General features: G+C 36.6%; 2 protein-coding genes across 3 annotated transcripts in view; one reads left to right on the forward strand and one right to left on the reverse strand.

Moving 5' to 3' along the window:
- The window catches only part of LOC307146748 (oxoeicosanoid receptor 1-like), a 424,896-nt gene that overhangs the window by 62,559 nt on the left and 345,831 nt on the right, over positions 1-16,506 (reverse strand). The gene's annotated exons all lie outside the window — the stretch shown is intronic.
- The window catches only part of ppm1bb (protein phosphatase, Mg2+/Mn2+ dependent, 1Bb), a 31,143-nt gene continuing 27,992 nt past the window's right edge, over positions 13,356-16,506 (forward strand). Inside the window, exon 1 of one of the 2 annotated variants that reach the window (XM_079852297.1) lies at positions 13,356-13,737. The gene's annotated coding sequence lies outside the window, so the exon portion shown is untranslated. The remainder of the gene's footprint in view (positions 13,738-16,506) is intronic. The other variant, XM_079852298.1, reaches the window with a different exon arrangement.

Below are 16,506 nucleotides of genomic sequence, written 5' to 3' on the forward strand. Positions count from 1 at the left end.
ATGTCAAACAATCCATGTCAAAGAAAGTGTAAAGACGACAAATATCTTCTCATTTATTAAAATTAGGCCTAAAATGTAATGTAATGTTATTTAATAAAATGTGATATTTCTATCATTTATGAAATATTGTTGTTGTCGTTTTGAAATATTATTTAAAATATATAATATTATTTATTTGATCAAACTCTTGAAATGTTTTGCTTGTGCTTTCTTTCTTCAAAACGAATGTAAGGATGTAAGGAAATAATTCATACTTTTAAGTGTGGGTTAACTGACCAAATACTTTTTCGAGCTACTGTATATTCATAGCCTATTCATAAACAAACATAGTAATCCAAAATCAGGGCAAAATGGAGACTCTGTGGCTGCTTTCAAAACTATTTGCAGACATAAGCTCACCCACGATTCAAGAAAGTGTGGAAAATTGTTAGATTTGAAAAATATTATCTGCTCATTTACTTTCATTTATGTTGTCCCTTTAAAAACAATAGTATACCAAACAGATCTGTGTGAATGTGCCACATACAGGACTTCCTACATCTGGTATAGAACCCAGAAGAATAATTCGCCGCTGGTTCCTTCGAGATTTTCCAATGGGGTTTTATAATGGGTTTTTTCGATTTATTTGTAAATAAAGCCTGTGGTAAACATCTTTAACATCTTTTAAACATAATTTTGGCCTAATTTTTTTAGGCCAAAACGCGGAAGCGAGTTAGCATTTTAGCACTTCCGGTACCATCGTCCTGAAGTCAATGGGTTTTTTGAATGGGTTTCTGATTAAATGGCTGAAATAAGGTCTGGTGAACACAAGCTCAAGACAATTTCACGTTTTATTCTACGGCATAAAATACATCGGTATTACCCCACTTCCACTTTTCAAGCTGTTATGTGTCTTGAAAAAGGCGGTTGCTAACAAGTGGCTAAATGGAACTGCAGTCGAGGTGATTAAACATCATCAACCGAACATGTAAACTCAGTTCGTTTAAAATTGTGCTCTTATAAACTATTCTAAGTCTAACTTTCTGGGAAAACATTTTTTAGATAAAAACTGAAAGAGTTGTAGGAAGCTTAGTGATGGTCATGTGACCATGGTGTAGTTCGTTTATAGCCTTCCTTTAGCTTTTTACTTCTGGCGACTGCATTTAGGCTTCAAAATACATAAAAGTTGTGTTTATCTGTGAAAATTATCTTGATGGACAAAACATGTAAGTATCATAAACTTTTGTTGATCACAGAGCTTGTTTTTTTTTATGATAATCCAAAAGACTATGAAAAAAACCTATTGGTTTTTTGTCGAGGAAACCAGTGTGACGCTAACTGCGACTGGCCTACAACGTGACGTCATACATGCACCACTCAGACAACACCACGATAACAACTAAAAACGCTGTATTATGCTGCCAGGCCAGTAGTTGGCGATGTCACTTTGCAAAGAAACACTATGCGCCTATAGACTGAACACGTAATACGCATGCGCATGACTTCATGTTTTAATAGTTTACACGGAAACGATAACAGTATCGTTATCAAAAACTTGCACGTTGAAACCCGTTTTCAGGCCCTCAAAATGCAGTTGTCGTGCAAATGAACGACCTAATGGTACGTTTACATGACAACGATGTTTTGTTTTTGCATACAGGTGACACAATTTTCCCACAGATCCATGAAAACGACTAAAAACTCTGCATTATGCTGCTAAGCCAATATTTGGTGGTCATTTTGTAAAGAAACACAACTCGCCTATAGATTGAACACGTAATACGTATGCACGTTGCACCGTTTTCGCAAAAAATACATAAATAAATAAAATGAAATAAAAATCACATAGTTCCCTGCAGTTTTTTTTCTGTTTGGAAAGTATATGTGCATTAGACAGCAGATAGACAGCAGATATAGTTGCATATGTGCATGGACAAACATGCTATATGTATATATATATATATCTGACCTAAATGTATGTCTTCTGTCAGGAGGAAGTGAAAATGAGAGTGTGGCTTTGTGTCTCGTCTCCGCTGTGACATAATCAGAGCCCCAGATTTATGAGCAACCAGATCCCTTCTGAGGCTTAGCACTGTAAACAACTTGGATCAGGCCACAGATTTAAGAACATGTACCACTTGCACTTGGTACTTTTGGTCAAAGAAGATTAGACATGACAATTTTTAATTTGTTTCTGAATCCGTTTTATAAGTCGATAATGCCTCCACTGTCTTTTTATAGCATAGGGTCTGAAATTCTTATAAGAAGAAGCCAAATCAGGGTTTGAGCAATCAGAGATGAGAACCACAAGAGAAGAGGATCATGGGAATCACTGGCACATTACAAATTAAACTGGTGCAAATTTAGAATCCTGCAACAATGCTGTTGTTGCTCAAATGAAACTTTAAATCTGTACCACTCATAAATAAAAACAACATCACACCGGTTTGAGGCACATACACACACACACATTACAAATTGCATGAATTTAATTTATGTTTTAAATTTAAGTATGAATTAAATGTCCAAAAACGTATAATAATATTAAAATATGTAATATAATACTTTTTATATATAACATTTTTATTTAAAAATAATATTTAATATATACCATTATAATAATGTAAAAACATTTATAGTATTTAATACATATTTAACATACATAAATTATATAAAATATAATCTGGATAAAAGTAATATATATATATATATATATATATATATATATATATATATATATATATATATATATTACTTTTTATCAATATTATATTTTACATAATATATATATCCAAACAAATCCAAAACATTTTGAAGAATACAATATATACATTTCATTTCATATTGCAAATAATACATTATTTTAAAATAATATGTAATATATAAGATTATAAAAAATGTTATAAAATTAAATGTTAATAAATAATAATACTATATATAAAGTTTTATAATTTTGTCTTTAGAATATATATATATATATATATATATATATATATACACACACACACACAAGGAATATATAATTCTAAAGACAAAATTATAAAACTTTATATTTAGTATTAACATTACATTTGATATAATTATAATCTATATATATATATATATATATATATATATATATATATATATATATATAATTACATGAAATGTTTTTATATATTTTTATAACCTTATAAAATATTATATTAAAATAATATATCATTTGCAATATAAAATGGAACGTATAATATAGACTATATATAATTGATATAGCTTATTTGAGATTTTCTTAAATAATACAAAGACATTTATGCATTTGTGTTTTGGCCATTATAAACTATACCATGTCTGATTTATAATCAAACAATAGAAACACACACTCTTTGGATGTGACTGCATTGTTCAGCTTTCTGATGTTAAAGAACATTCCGAGTACAGAGAGCATGTTCTGCAGAAGTGAGACTTCAGTCACTACAACCCTGCCCTGAGACGCCCGTGATGGCTTATCCTGTAAACTTGAATCTCTGATCCATGCAGACAGAATTATTCAGGCCTGGCATGTATTTAAACGTTGCAAATCTCTCAGGGACCTTTCCCAGCTTTGCCCTCTGTCTCATAAACATTTTCTTATCCTGCATGAGCAGGAGCTGACATCCGATGAGTTTTTCATTATTAAGACCTGACTTAATCGCACTATAAACAGGAATAACACAAAATGAGAATGACAATAATAATCATATTTCTGCAAGGATAAGGCAAGGAGAATAATCTTGGCGTGACACGAATGTAATCCCAGCTCTAGCACATTGTCTGTAAGGATCTAAAGCCCACACATGCACACAAAACCACCTAAATGCTGTGCAACAATTAAACTCTGCTAATGAGAAAAAAAAGTGTATGTAAGTGCCATTCAAATGTGTTTCCATTAAAAATATTGGTTTCAAAATAAATAGTGTGCTGTATCCTTAATCAGTCCCCAGACGAATGAAAGGAACGTTCTCTCTTTACCTGACCCATCTGACAACATATTATGAGGCCTGGAAGGCAATTATAATTTAAACATCAAATAAAAGGCCCCAATCTGACAAAACATCTCGTCACGAGCCAGGTACTTCTGAATGGCTGTTGTCGGGAATGTTTTTGATCACATGGCAACCAAATACAACTGATGAGAGACGTTTAACCTTGCCATCTTGCACCAGAAATTGTGCAGCTGACAAAGACGTGACTGCAGCTCCGGTGCAGATTTCCATTTTTGGGTTAAATTAGAAAGGAGAGAGCCATAAAGAAGAGGGGTTTCACAAAAACAAAATGGAAAATGTGAGACATGTACTTTTATTTTTATGGAAGGTAATTCTTCATCATAGCTGAAACAGAACATAAGGATCATTTCTCATATCATTTAAGTGTACGTGTATGTAGTTCCCATCAACTCAAGCGAATCCTTGAATGATGATGGGATTATGAAGGAGATCATTTGCATGTTGTAACAGGCACTGTTTTACGGTGAGGAGCGGCACACTCTCTTGCTGTTGCATTCCCATTTATTATGCAAATGAAGCACCGCTTCTTTCTCCCGTCAGAACAATGAGAACGGGCACAGAGGGGGGCATCATCTGGGTCATGCTGGGTTTTAAAGCTCCCGCTTTTGTTTGCTTTTTGGCACGGTCTTGATCTATCAGAGGGTCATTAAACAGTAAAGTAGGACATGCCGGAGCTCCGCCGCCGAGGAAGATGAACGGACCGCTGGAGCTCTGCCCAGGTGGTTGAGTGGATGGTTAGAGATCACTCAATTAGCACATGCAGAAATTCATTTAAATCGGTCCTGACACTGTCAAAGAGCGGCATCGAGCGCTCTGTACGCGACCCTCTGAGCTAAGTGGGTGACGGTGTGTGTTCCTGACGTCTGGAGGTGGCAGAATAGGCGCAGATGCTATTAACCCTCGGCCTGTGGGTTTGCAAAGCCGCACCGGCCCGGACTCCTCCTCAGAAATGCCCATCTCTGTGTCTGCGTACAAACTCCCCCACACTCACGCCCAGTGAGGCACATTAAACAAGGGTGACAGGTCTGCTGGTCGGCAGCCAGGCTAATGGCTACGCCGCCTGAGAACGCAAAGCTTGGCTCTATGTGAACTTGGAGTGTGTGAAATGTTCAAAACATTCTCCCATTACCATCTAAGTCGCAGTCACACAGAAGTGTTAAGAGCAGAAGGAATACGGCTATGGAAGGCCAAAAGGGCCAAAACGTTTTGGTCCTGTTTGCCTTTCATATACAGCAGGCAGGAACAGGAGAGATTAGCAGAGTAGGCCTATATGTTCATTTATCCGCTAATTAATGCTTTTCATTATGGTTACATGTTATTCAGATTTTCTGAAGTATTTAATGTGATTACTAGCAAAATATTAGAAAATAAGCAATGAGACATGAATGCTTTTTTATGAAATTTTAGAATTTTATGTAGGCCTATTTAAAGGGATAGTCCACCAAAAAAAAGAAAGAAAATTCTGTCATTTACTCACCCTCATGTTGTTCCAAACCTGTATGACTTTTTTTCTTCTGTGTCACAAAAAAGAAGAAATTTTAAAGAATGCTCATTACCAAACAGTTTTGATTCCAATCACTTTCGTTATAATTTTAACCATACAATGGAAGTGAATGGGAACCAAATCACTTGGTCACCAACATTCTTCAAAATCTCTTATTTTGTGTTCCAGAGAAGATAAAATATTGTACATGTCTGGAACGACATAAGGGTGAGTAAATGATGACAGAATTTTAATTTTGGGGTGGAATTTCCCATTGATTATATATAATTCGCTGATTATGAATAAATAGGTTTATTATTTAAATAAATAATATAAGAAAGACTATATGTGCTCCTGTAAGATGAAATCCACAGATGAGTCTCTGCCTCCACAATAATGATTGCTATTCAGGCATACTCCTGCAGGGGGCAGAAGTGAACAAAAAACACTCTGTGGAGAACATGAAAACAAATAGGACTTCACATCCCATTACACCAAATGAGTGGTTGACTTAGAGAAATCATTACTAGGGATGGCTTTTCAGCTAATGATCAGTGAAAGAGGGTGCCTAACATCTAGAAAATGCCATTTTTCAGCCTGAGGTAGAAAGCAAGATGTGGGACCTTTCTAAAAAATATTAAATCCTGATTTGTGATATTCTTAAATTAAATTAAATGTATACAAGTAATACAAACACATAAAAATGACATGAATGGATTAAAGTTTAGCCAGTACAAGAGCAAGAGCAACTTGTTTTGGACCAAAAGTTAGTTCACAGGTATGGATGAAATTATATTTATAACATGTTTTTGACCATTTTCATATACCTTTCCTTTAATGTGTGTTAAAACTGAGAAAATGGATTGAGATAATTTACTTTACTTAAACTATGTTATGTCAAAATATTTAAGAATGTTTTTTTTTTTTTAATGGGGGAAATCATACATTAACAGGAGCAAAACGTGAGCTGCAACTAAAAACATTTTTAAACATTTAAATAAATAAAAAATGTGGATAATTGTTTTACTCCAATATATATCAATTCAACAGATTATAAATAATGGCGCTGATGTATGATTTTAATTGTTGATGCCTATGCACCAAACCCTTGCTGTATTTTGCTGGAGGCCTGGTTCCATCTGTTAGGTGTGCCATAGGACTCCCAGGGTGGGCTGAACAATTGAGGCAACGGGTGGGTGGTGGTTGCCAGGGTGGGCCAAGATCATATTTAGACAGGCCAGTCCCACCCAGACCTTTGCTGGAGCCAGGCCTGCTTCTCTGATGACACATGTTTTATGTGCATGCTTTTGAGTAAGACACAGTACACCCTACGCATCAATATGTCACCATCAAGCTAAAATTATAACCTCAACATTCATTAAAGTTAAAGCTCAAACATGCTGCGTAACACGAGAATGAACCTCATTGGTTCTCTCACACATCAAGCAAATGCTTGAGCTCCTGTTTACCACAGCTGATTGTGTGCGATGATGAGTGTTTATATGTGAATAAATTAAATCTGTTCATCCAACGCTATCTCACGACCAATTCGTACGAATTTGTACGATTTGTCTAAACCCACGTGATGGGTAGGTTTAGGGGCGGGGTCAGGGGTAGGTCATTCGTATGAATTCATACGAATTGAGCAATTAATAAAATATGTACGATTTAGCAAAAATCATACTAATTCGTACGAGTGAGGTTGTATCAATTCGTACGAATTAGCCACCTCGTAGAATTCGTATGAATTGCCGTGAGATCAGGCTGGTTCATCATATAAAGCGATCGATTCTCTTCAGAAAATCTGGACTTAACAGCTCAATTCATATGAATTATTTTTATGAATTATTTTATGAACTTTTTGAAGCACCAAATTGGTAGTTGCATAGACTTTCAGAGGAGGTACAGTAATCTCTCAGAGTTCATTACAAATATCTTCATTTGTGTTCCAAAGCTTTTGGGTGAACTATCCCTTTATTATGAATATTGTAGCCTGTTTGTAGAATTAGACTCTTACACCAGCGCCCCTTTTAAGAGTTTTAATGGCAACCGCCAAACGTACTGTTAATTGTTCCATCAGTCTTAAGGGATAAAATATGTTCATCATACACGCCTCAAGGAGACTGGAGATGCCAAAGGGTAAGAAGTGAGATCAACCATACACTCATCACATCACTGGTCCACTGATTCACACCATTAAGTGCGTCTGGGCCCCCCCAGCACACCCGAGATCAAGGCCTTCACATCGAGGGCCTCGCCTGAAGACAATCCATGGTGAATAAGCGCCCCTAGCCTTTGTAGCACAGAACCTAATGCATATGCAGCAGGGTCTATGGGCTATGGCTTCGGCTCGCTTCTTATTCAAAATGCGAAACATTTTAATGTGCTTCCATGAACCTTGGTTCAAGCAAGTGCATACTCTGTTTCAGCACTTCAGAGAAAGAGAAGCCTGCTAAACACTGACCTCCGCTGCTTTAACATCTCGCAGTCTGAATATTCAGCCTGCGGTGAATAAAAGATGAATTTGCTTTTATACTCTATGGTGCCGCTAAAATGTTTTGGGGGAAAGGGGATCTGGAAAGCATGTGTATTAAGAACAAGCAGTTATACACAACATGCCCCTTCCATATCTCAGTGGACTGCCACCCATTCATTCACACGTTAACCAACCAAATATGAAAGTAGACTGACCTGGACCTTTACACTCCAGAATCAAGTTGTTGATTTCTTCCCACCACATCACAAACCAGCATTTCCTTCTTGGTTTGGCACAGTGCACTCTAAAAAAAACATTTTCTTACTCAATATTTTTGACTTGTTTTGCAGTATGAATGTCTAAACATTCTTAAATCAAGATACATTTACGTGACAAGCAAAATTATTTAATGGATAGTTCACCCAAAAATTCAATTGTTGTCATTATTTAGGATACTCACCCTCATGTTGTTCCAAACCTGTATGAGTTTCTTTCTTCTGTTAAAATCAAAACAAGATATTTTGAAGAATATGCAATCAAACAGTCGACGGTAGCCTTTGACTTCCATAGTAGGCCTATATGAAAAAATATATGGCTACCGTCAACTGTCTGGTAACCAAAATTCTTCAAAATATCTTCTTTTGTATTCAACAGAAGAACGAAACTTATACAGCCTTGGAACAACATGAGGGTGAGTAAATTATGATGACATGAAACGGAAGTTGCGATAGACTTTTCATTTTGTCTATCGGAATTTGATTGGATAGTTGCATAGACAGTAAAATAAAAGGACACAGCGACCTCAATTGGATTCAACGGAGAAAAGTGAAGTCAATTAGAAGCACTCACTTCCTGATGGCTGAGCGTACTGCACAGACTCAAACTGAGCTTGACGACGTATATGTCACGTGAGCAACCTGTCTGTCTTCTAGTAGCTGTGCCAAGAGAAATCTGAATCATTCCCTTCCGAAACTTGCAGAGACGGAGAGTGTGAGTAGGAGGTGTCCATGAGCTAGGAGCAGGAGCAACTTTTGCTAAGTATTCTGATTAATTATTTTGTCATTTTGCCTCCACGGCCCCCCAATTGCCCGCGAGCTTCTCCTCCTGTCTATACGGTAATTTCTCTACCGTGCGACAGAGAGTCGCGTGGTTATGATGCAATCGTTAGCCTATTTTTACAAAAACGTCTTCTACGGGGCCATAACGTAAGATACAAGGTAATGGAGTTTTTATACATTTTCGTGTTTCTTTAGAAATAAATAATGGACAAATGGAGTCTTTAAACGCCTCAGATGTAAAGTTATTCGCTGTCAAAGTGACGCCAAAATGAATGGGAGTCAATGGAATTCTAACAGCAGGTGATGGTCTGCTAATCAATGGCGGCGCCCGGGAAACTTAAATTTTTTCCAAAACATTGGCCCCCTGGATAGTTGTCCTGTAGCTGTAATGTCATATAAGTGACAGTTTGCCCCGCCCTCACACCAGTAAACACTTAATCAGAGCCATTGCAAGAATGAGATGAAAGATTATGAGACATTTTTTTTATTCTTTTTAAATAATGATGTGCACGGATAACTAATTTATAATAAATACAACAATATTCTATAAAAACAAGAATTGTTCATTTTGATTTCATTGTGACTTAGGGAACATAATATGGCACAAGGGGTGAATGAGAAAGAGACTTTCACAAGCGCAAAAGTGGGCAGAAACAAAGGCAGGCTGGGAAGTGTTGACTATCCGTGTGCATGCTCCGTGTCACAAGCGATGAAATGAACTAGCCTGCCTGACTAAAGCCTCCAGCCTGCTTTGTTCACTCATTTGACGGCTCATCAAAATGCAGTTACCTCTCGAGGTCTCCAAGCTAGTGCTGCCAACAGCACCTGTGGCAAGAGAAATTATAAAAACAAAACGACACGCTCGCTCAATATTTAACGCTGTGTGGACGGCGTGCTTAATGTGAAGTGAATCCCCTCAAAGCGTTCAAAATTCACAAAGAATTAAATCAGACATTATCTATGAAGAAAGAGTGAGGGTCAAATTGAGTGTAACCTACGAGGTCTCGTGAAATAGAAATCAGAAAGGGGTTTGAATGACTGCCCATATGTATCGCACCACCTCCTCTGTACGCACACACGCATGTAATACATAATTAACCATGCATACTAGATGCATTAATGCAGACATTCACAAATATTTAAACATGATGTTGCTTCCAGGCAAAACTGTCCAGTCAGCAACAGCTGCATGATGTCACCAGTAATAATGATCTAACTCTGCCTCAGAGCAGCACTTCCTTCAGAGGAAGAGAGTGTTGGAATGTTTCTCTCGGCTTTTAGAACTCTTAGTAATCGGACTGCACAACTTGCAAACATATGTTTAATTATTTGCTAAATCATTTCCAGTTACTAACAACTTAAGTTTAGACTCATAAAGACATGCTCTGCAAGTATTTCCCTCTGTGGAGTCCTAACACTGCAAAAACTAATTTTCATCCTCAATCCGTTTTTGTCTCTTTTTTTAAGTAAACATTCTTAAAAATGCAGTTAATTGAGAAACAAAAGACATAATTTAGCAAGTCTTGTTTTCTGAAAAAGGTATTAAAATGAAGTGACTTCACACTTAAAACAAAACCGTCTGCCAATGGGTAAGAAAAATAAACTTGTTTTCATTTTAAATTAAGTTTATTTTTCTTACCCAATTGGCAGTTTTTTTGTTGTTGCTTGTTTTAAGCATAAAGTCACCAAATCTTGATTCTTTTTGTTTTTCAGTGAAAGAGAACCGCTGCCGGTGACCACTTGATGGTGCTGTCAAGCAGCCAATGGTGGTCTGTACTTTCAGAACTTGATAAAAGATTAATAAAACAGCATAAGGACACCTAACCATTCAGCTCTCAAGACATGTAGGCATTTGAGTCTCTGGACGGTTAGCCACAGCATGATGTGCACACAGTGGACATCAACTGGTGCATCTACAAGAAGCACTGAGGCAGAAGTGTTTCACGTAGGTTGACGTTTTGGAGCAAGATCATTGGGAAATTAGGCACTAGGCTATTTGGTTATACCTTGGACTCATGGCTCTTTATAGACGCAGCAATCTGACACTTGCACTCAAAAGCTGCTATTTGTTTGCCAAAAATGCATTTTACTTAGTTGGATCAAGAATAAACCCTCTTTGATTTGTTTGAGAAGATCTTCAAAATGCTTCCGTTTGAGAGATTTAGTGCTTCACTTAAAAGGGAATGTACTATACCTTGACATATTCAGTCTCCTTTTGTTTCCTAAGCAGTGTATCTGATCTGATGTGCTATTTGAGGGTGGTTTGTTTGTTTTGATTTGATCTAATTTAAGTCTGCATGATGATCTTACTGTTTCCTGTTAAAAACAAATAAAGATTCATTCAAAAAAGAAAGACAATGCATCCATTGTTTAATCCTACATTTCATTTACCCATACATTTGACTTCATGTATTGAAGTCATTGTTTAGACTCTTTTGTAAAGAATGATTAAATCCACAAGTAAAAGCGAAAGTCTGGGACAAAAACATTTTATTACAAAATAATGACTAATAAGAAGAGTAATACTTACATATCCATATACATACCATTCAAAAGTTTGGGTCAGTACGTTTTTTATGTTTATGAAAGAAGTTTCTTATGCTCACCACGGCTGCATTTGTTGGATCAAAATTACAGTAAAAAACAGTAATATCGTGAAATATTATTACAATTTAAAATAACTGTTTTCTATTTGAATATATAAAAAAATGTATTTATTCATGTGTTGGCAAAGCAGTATTTTCAGCAGCCATTATTCTAGTCTTCAGTGTCACATGATTCTTCATAAACCACTCAAATATGCTGATTTGGTGCATAAGAAAAATGTATTCGTATTATCAATGTTGAAAACAGTTGTGCTGGTTAATATTTTTGTTTTGATTCTTTGATTAATAGAAAGTTTAAAAGAACAGAATTTCCGTCATGACAATTCTGACAAGTGTTTGGCATGGTATGGCAATGGATATGACAATGTTATAATATATTTGGTCTTGGTGGAATAGATCTGCTACACTACTGCTGCTGTTATTACTGCTGCTGCAGAGCAGCTACTGCCAATAAATACACGACACGCTGCTGTGAGCAAGTAAGACATGCTGCTGCTGTACAATATAGCATATTACACAAATTACCCGTAGCAGATCTATACCAACCCGATCTCACAGCAATTCCAACGAATTTTACGAGGTGGCTAATTCCTTTGTACGAATTCATACGATCTCACTCCTATGATTTTTGCTAAATCGTACATATTTTACGAGTTGCCCAATTCGTACGAATGACCTACCCCTGACCCCGCCCCTAAACCTACCCATCACTGAGGTTTAGACAAATGGTACGAATTTGTACGAGTGAGGTCATACGAATTAGCCACCTTTTACTCACTCGTACGAATTCGTACAAATTGGTCGTGAGATAGCGTTGTCTACAGGTGGAGCTGAGAAAGGTGGAGGGTTTATGAAAGCGTGCTTTAAATGTATTTGAAGGTTGAGCACGCAGGCTCATTTGCTACTGATTCAGCCAGACCAATCAGCTGTGCCTGTGCCCTACAATGATGTGATTGCAAGATTTTAAGGACATATTAGCCTGTGCCATCTAGAGTTTAATGAGATAACTTTGTATTTATTAAAAAAAAGAAATCTTTACTCTCACTTTTGATCAATTTAATGCATCCCTGCTGAATAAAAATAGGGCTACTGAAAAAACAGTTTACACAGAATTATTAAGCAGCACAGCTGTTTTATAAACATTGATAATAATAAGGAACGTTTCCTGAGCAGCAAATCAGCATATTAGATTGATTTTTTGAAAGATCATGTGACTGAAGACTGGAGTAATGTCTGTTTAAAATTTAGCTTAACACATGCAGGAATAAACTACATTTTAAAATATATTTAAATTGAAAACAGTTATTTTAATTTGTAATAATATTTCACAATATTGCTGTTTTTTTTTTTTTTTACTGTATTTTTGATGCAATAAATGCATAAGACACTTATTTCATAAAAAAAATAATAATAAAAAAACATTGAACGGTAGTGTATATTAAATAATATTGTATATAATAAATTACTAACCTACTACCTACTGTTGGCTTTATACTGTAAATAAAGCACATCGCCCCAACTGTGACCTCGAGATGGATGGAGACACTCAACATGACAAACTAAGCGCTGCGTTTTGTGCGTAATGTAAACTACTGTTCAAGCGTCATGACGGTAAATGACAAGACGAAAGCCAATCAAATCGTGGGATTGGCCATCTGTAGTCTCTGCTGTCAGCAAAATAATCCAATTAGCAAACACGCCTTGTGGAGTTTTGGCCAATCATCGAGCCACTTGAAGAAACTATCCCTCCCCTCCATCAAGACGCACAAGACTCTGAACCAAAGGATATCTTGGCCTCCCTACAGAAGCTGATTATCCGGATATATGTAATGATTTATCCCACACCATGATCCCATATTGATACGAAACTTAGAAAGATTTAGACAACAAGTGGATAGATTTGTTCAGGGACATCTGCGTTGGCGTCAAACATGCGCAAAAATTCACGCTATCAAAGCAGAGAATCACCGTAAACGGAATGATCGTTTCTCACGTGAAGTCACCCTGATTGTTAGTTTTTAAAGGAAGCGACAAGCATATCGACTCCGAAAATATCCGCAACCAAGAGACCGAAGTGGGAACGAACGCTGACATCCACCGAATATCTGGAAATGTAAGTATGGGGACGTGTGGGCCTCGGGTTTGTTCGACGAGAGCTCGTGCTAAGCTAACCAGCGCGAGCCTGCGCGTGATTTCATTGCTAAGTATGAGGCTTGTTGTGTAACCAGCGAGTTGACACAGAAGCGCAGCTTTAACGATATTAGACTGACATTACCGCCCACTTTCCGTTTGGATAGAACAAAGAACCACTGTTGTTGTTATTGTGTGTAGGTTCCGAGTTTTATTGCTTTTGTTTGTCCGGTAGCTGCGACAGATAAACAAGCGCGCGTCAGAAATAATCCCATCGGCTCGTGCTCACTGTTAGTAAGAATTCAGTGCATTATGTAATCAACTCGGCTCCTGTCAGCTTTCCTTCTGTTTCTCTGACATGTTTGAAGCTTTTCTCACTCAAACTTGACGTTTCATTTGTCCTTTAAACCTACAATGTGTTGGCTCACATTTCCCCTTGGTTTCATGCTTACCATAGTTGGTTACTTTTGTCTAACTGGGTGTTTGCAAGGACGGCCTGATTTATGCTGAAATCTTTGCAGTTTAGCTCTAGCAAGGCCTCGTAATATATAATATTTACTAATATTATTTTCACAGCTAGTTTTCCTTTACTACAATATAATGTGATTCATACTTCAGATAAAGTGTTGGTAATATGTCTCCTAACTGATAGCAGAAGTAGCAATTAGCAAAAGCTTGAATGGATGTAAATTTGGAGTCGTTCATGATGATTAACAAAACTTTTACATGAGATATCTGGCTTAAAGTCGAATGGTGGCACAAACTTTGAGTGACTGTCTTCAGTTCTTCCATTACCTCAGGTTTTGTGGTGCATACATGCACACTCTTTTTTTTAATCTCTGATACAGTTTTTAAGTGTAATTTCTGATTAGAAATCTTAATTTCATAGTAACACTTAATACATCTTAATTAATAATACATCAAACCTCACTTAGTTCTAAGCATTGTGGTACATGCTTAAAAATGTATAGTTTAGTGGCCTTTTGCAAGTGCGGTTTCATATCGCATGTGGGATGATTTCTTGACTGAGTTTAACTATGAGTTAACTTTCAGAATGTGTTCTCTGATACACTACCAAAGTTTAGGGTCAGTAAGACTTTTTTTTTTTAAAGAACATACTTTTATTTAGCAAGGATGCATTAAATTGATTAAAAGTGACAGTATAACCATTTATAATGTTAGAGTAACTGAAACACACACTTGACACAGTGCTCATCTGCAAAGAGATTAAAGGTCTGATTATAACTGTAGATAAAGGGTTTTGGGTCACCACTTGTTAACTCGATCGGTATAACTGTGGACTGTAGACATGACGACAGCAGTTAATGATGCTTTCTTTATCATGATTGAACACTGTGTGAAACTTTGACCAAGCCTGCAGTTCAGAGAGAGTGCTGAGTTTGCAGTTGTTCATCTAATGCTGATTGTTAAAGGATGGATCTGCACAAGTGTGGAGGACAGATGAGTGGACCCCTTTCTTTGCTCAGTGGCTTCCTTAAAGTCCGTCCAGTATTGGCAGGAACCGAAGCACAGGTCTACCATGCAGATCTTGTGATGGAGATGGAATGGCGAGCTCTGTGGGAAAATACTCGGGCACTGTGGCGCTTGTGGAAGTCGTAAACTCCCTCCTTTATCACTTGCTGTACATGTGAATGGGGTAGTTCATGTGAAAACGAAAAATGTCATAATTTACTGTCCCTTTATGTCGTTACAAACCGGTATGATTGATTTTCTTCTGTGGAACACAAAAAGATAATAACAGTTCTTCAAAATATCATCTTTTGTTTTCTACAAATGAAAACAAAGTCATACAGGTTTGGAACGCCACGAGAGTGAGTAAATGGTCACGAATTTTCGTTTTCGGGTTACTGCTGTGTAGGGCTGTCACGGTGCCAAAATTTCAGTAGTTGGTACCAATACCAGTCAAATTTCATGGTTCTCGGTACCAATTTCGGTGCCTTAGCAAAACTATTAACTATTATTATTTTAACAATTTGAAAATTATGTTATTATAACTTAAATCTTAACCTAAATATATCTAGTGTTCATATATTGTTCAGTTAAATAAACATTCCAAAAAAATCAAATGAAAAGTTAGGAGTGTAACAATACCCTCATGTCATGATTCGATACATATCACGATACTGAATTCACAATACGATATTATTACGATGCTCCAAGACGTATGGTAAAAGGTTAACAAAAATGTACTGTTGATTAAAATAATTTGGGTGGAAATGAATAGGCTTGGACTGTGTGCTGATTACCCAATGCACAGGACAATGGTGACACCAGAATAAAAATATTCATGATTCTAAAGCTGAAAACAGAATCATTTTAGACGAGCACTCTTTCACTGACTACTAGATATATTTAAAATAATGTAGGCCACTTTTTACTGCTAACATAAGACATTTGGCATTATCAGGACCCACAACTATTCCCCCATTGCATTATTATATGTTATATTCAACATTGTATATAGCAGTTAAATGTAGTACTGACACTAAAACTCTGTAAAATTGAGTTTTTTTTCCTCACACAGAAATTTTTATCGTGATGCCGGCTCAACATCGTGATGTCTGTCAGCCATCGCGATGGACGATGGCATCGTCTATTGGCCCAACCCTAGAACAGATTTACAACAGCGTGCATATAGTAAACACGGACATTCATATGTTTGCCAATAATGAAATTTTACGTAGTTTAGTGACATTACTACATAAAACTACTATATATAATGTTGAATATA

Source organism: Squalius cephalus (assembly GCF_949319135.1).
Source record: "Squalius cephalus genome assembly, chromosome: 19".
Classification (NCBI taxonomy): domain Eukaryota; kingdom Metazoa; phylum Chordata; class Actinopteri; order Cypriniformes; family Leuciscidae; genus Squalius; species Squalius cephalus.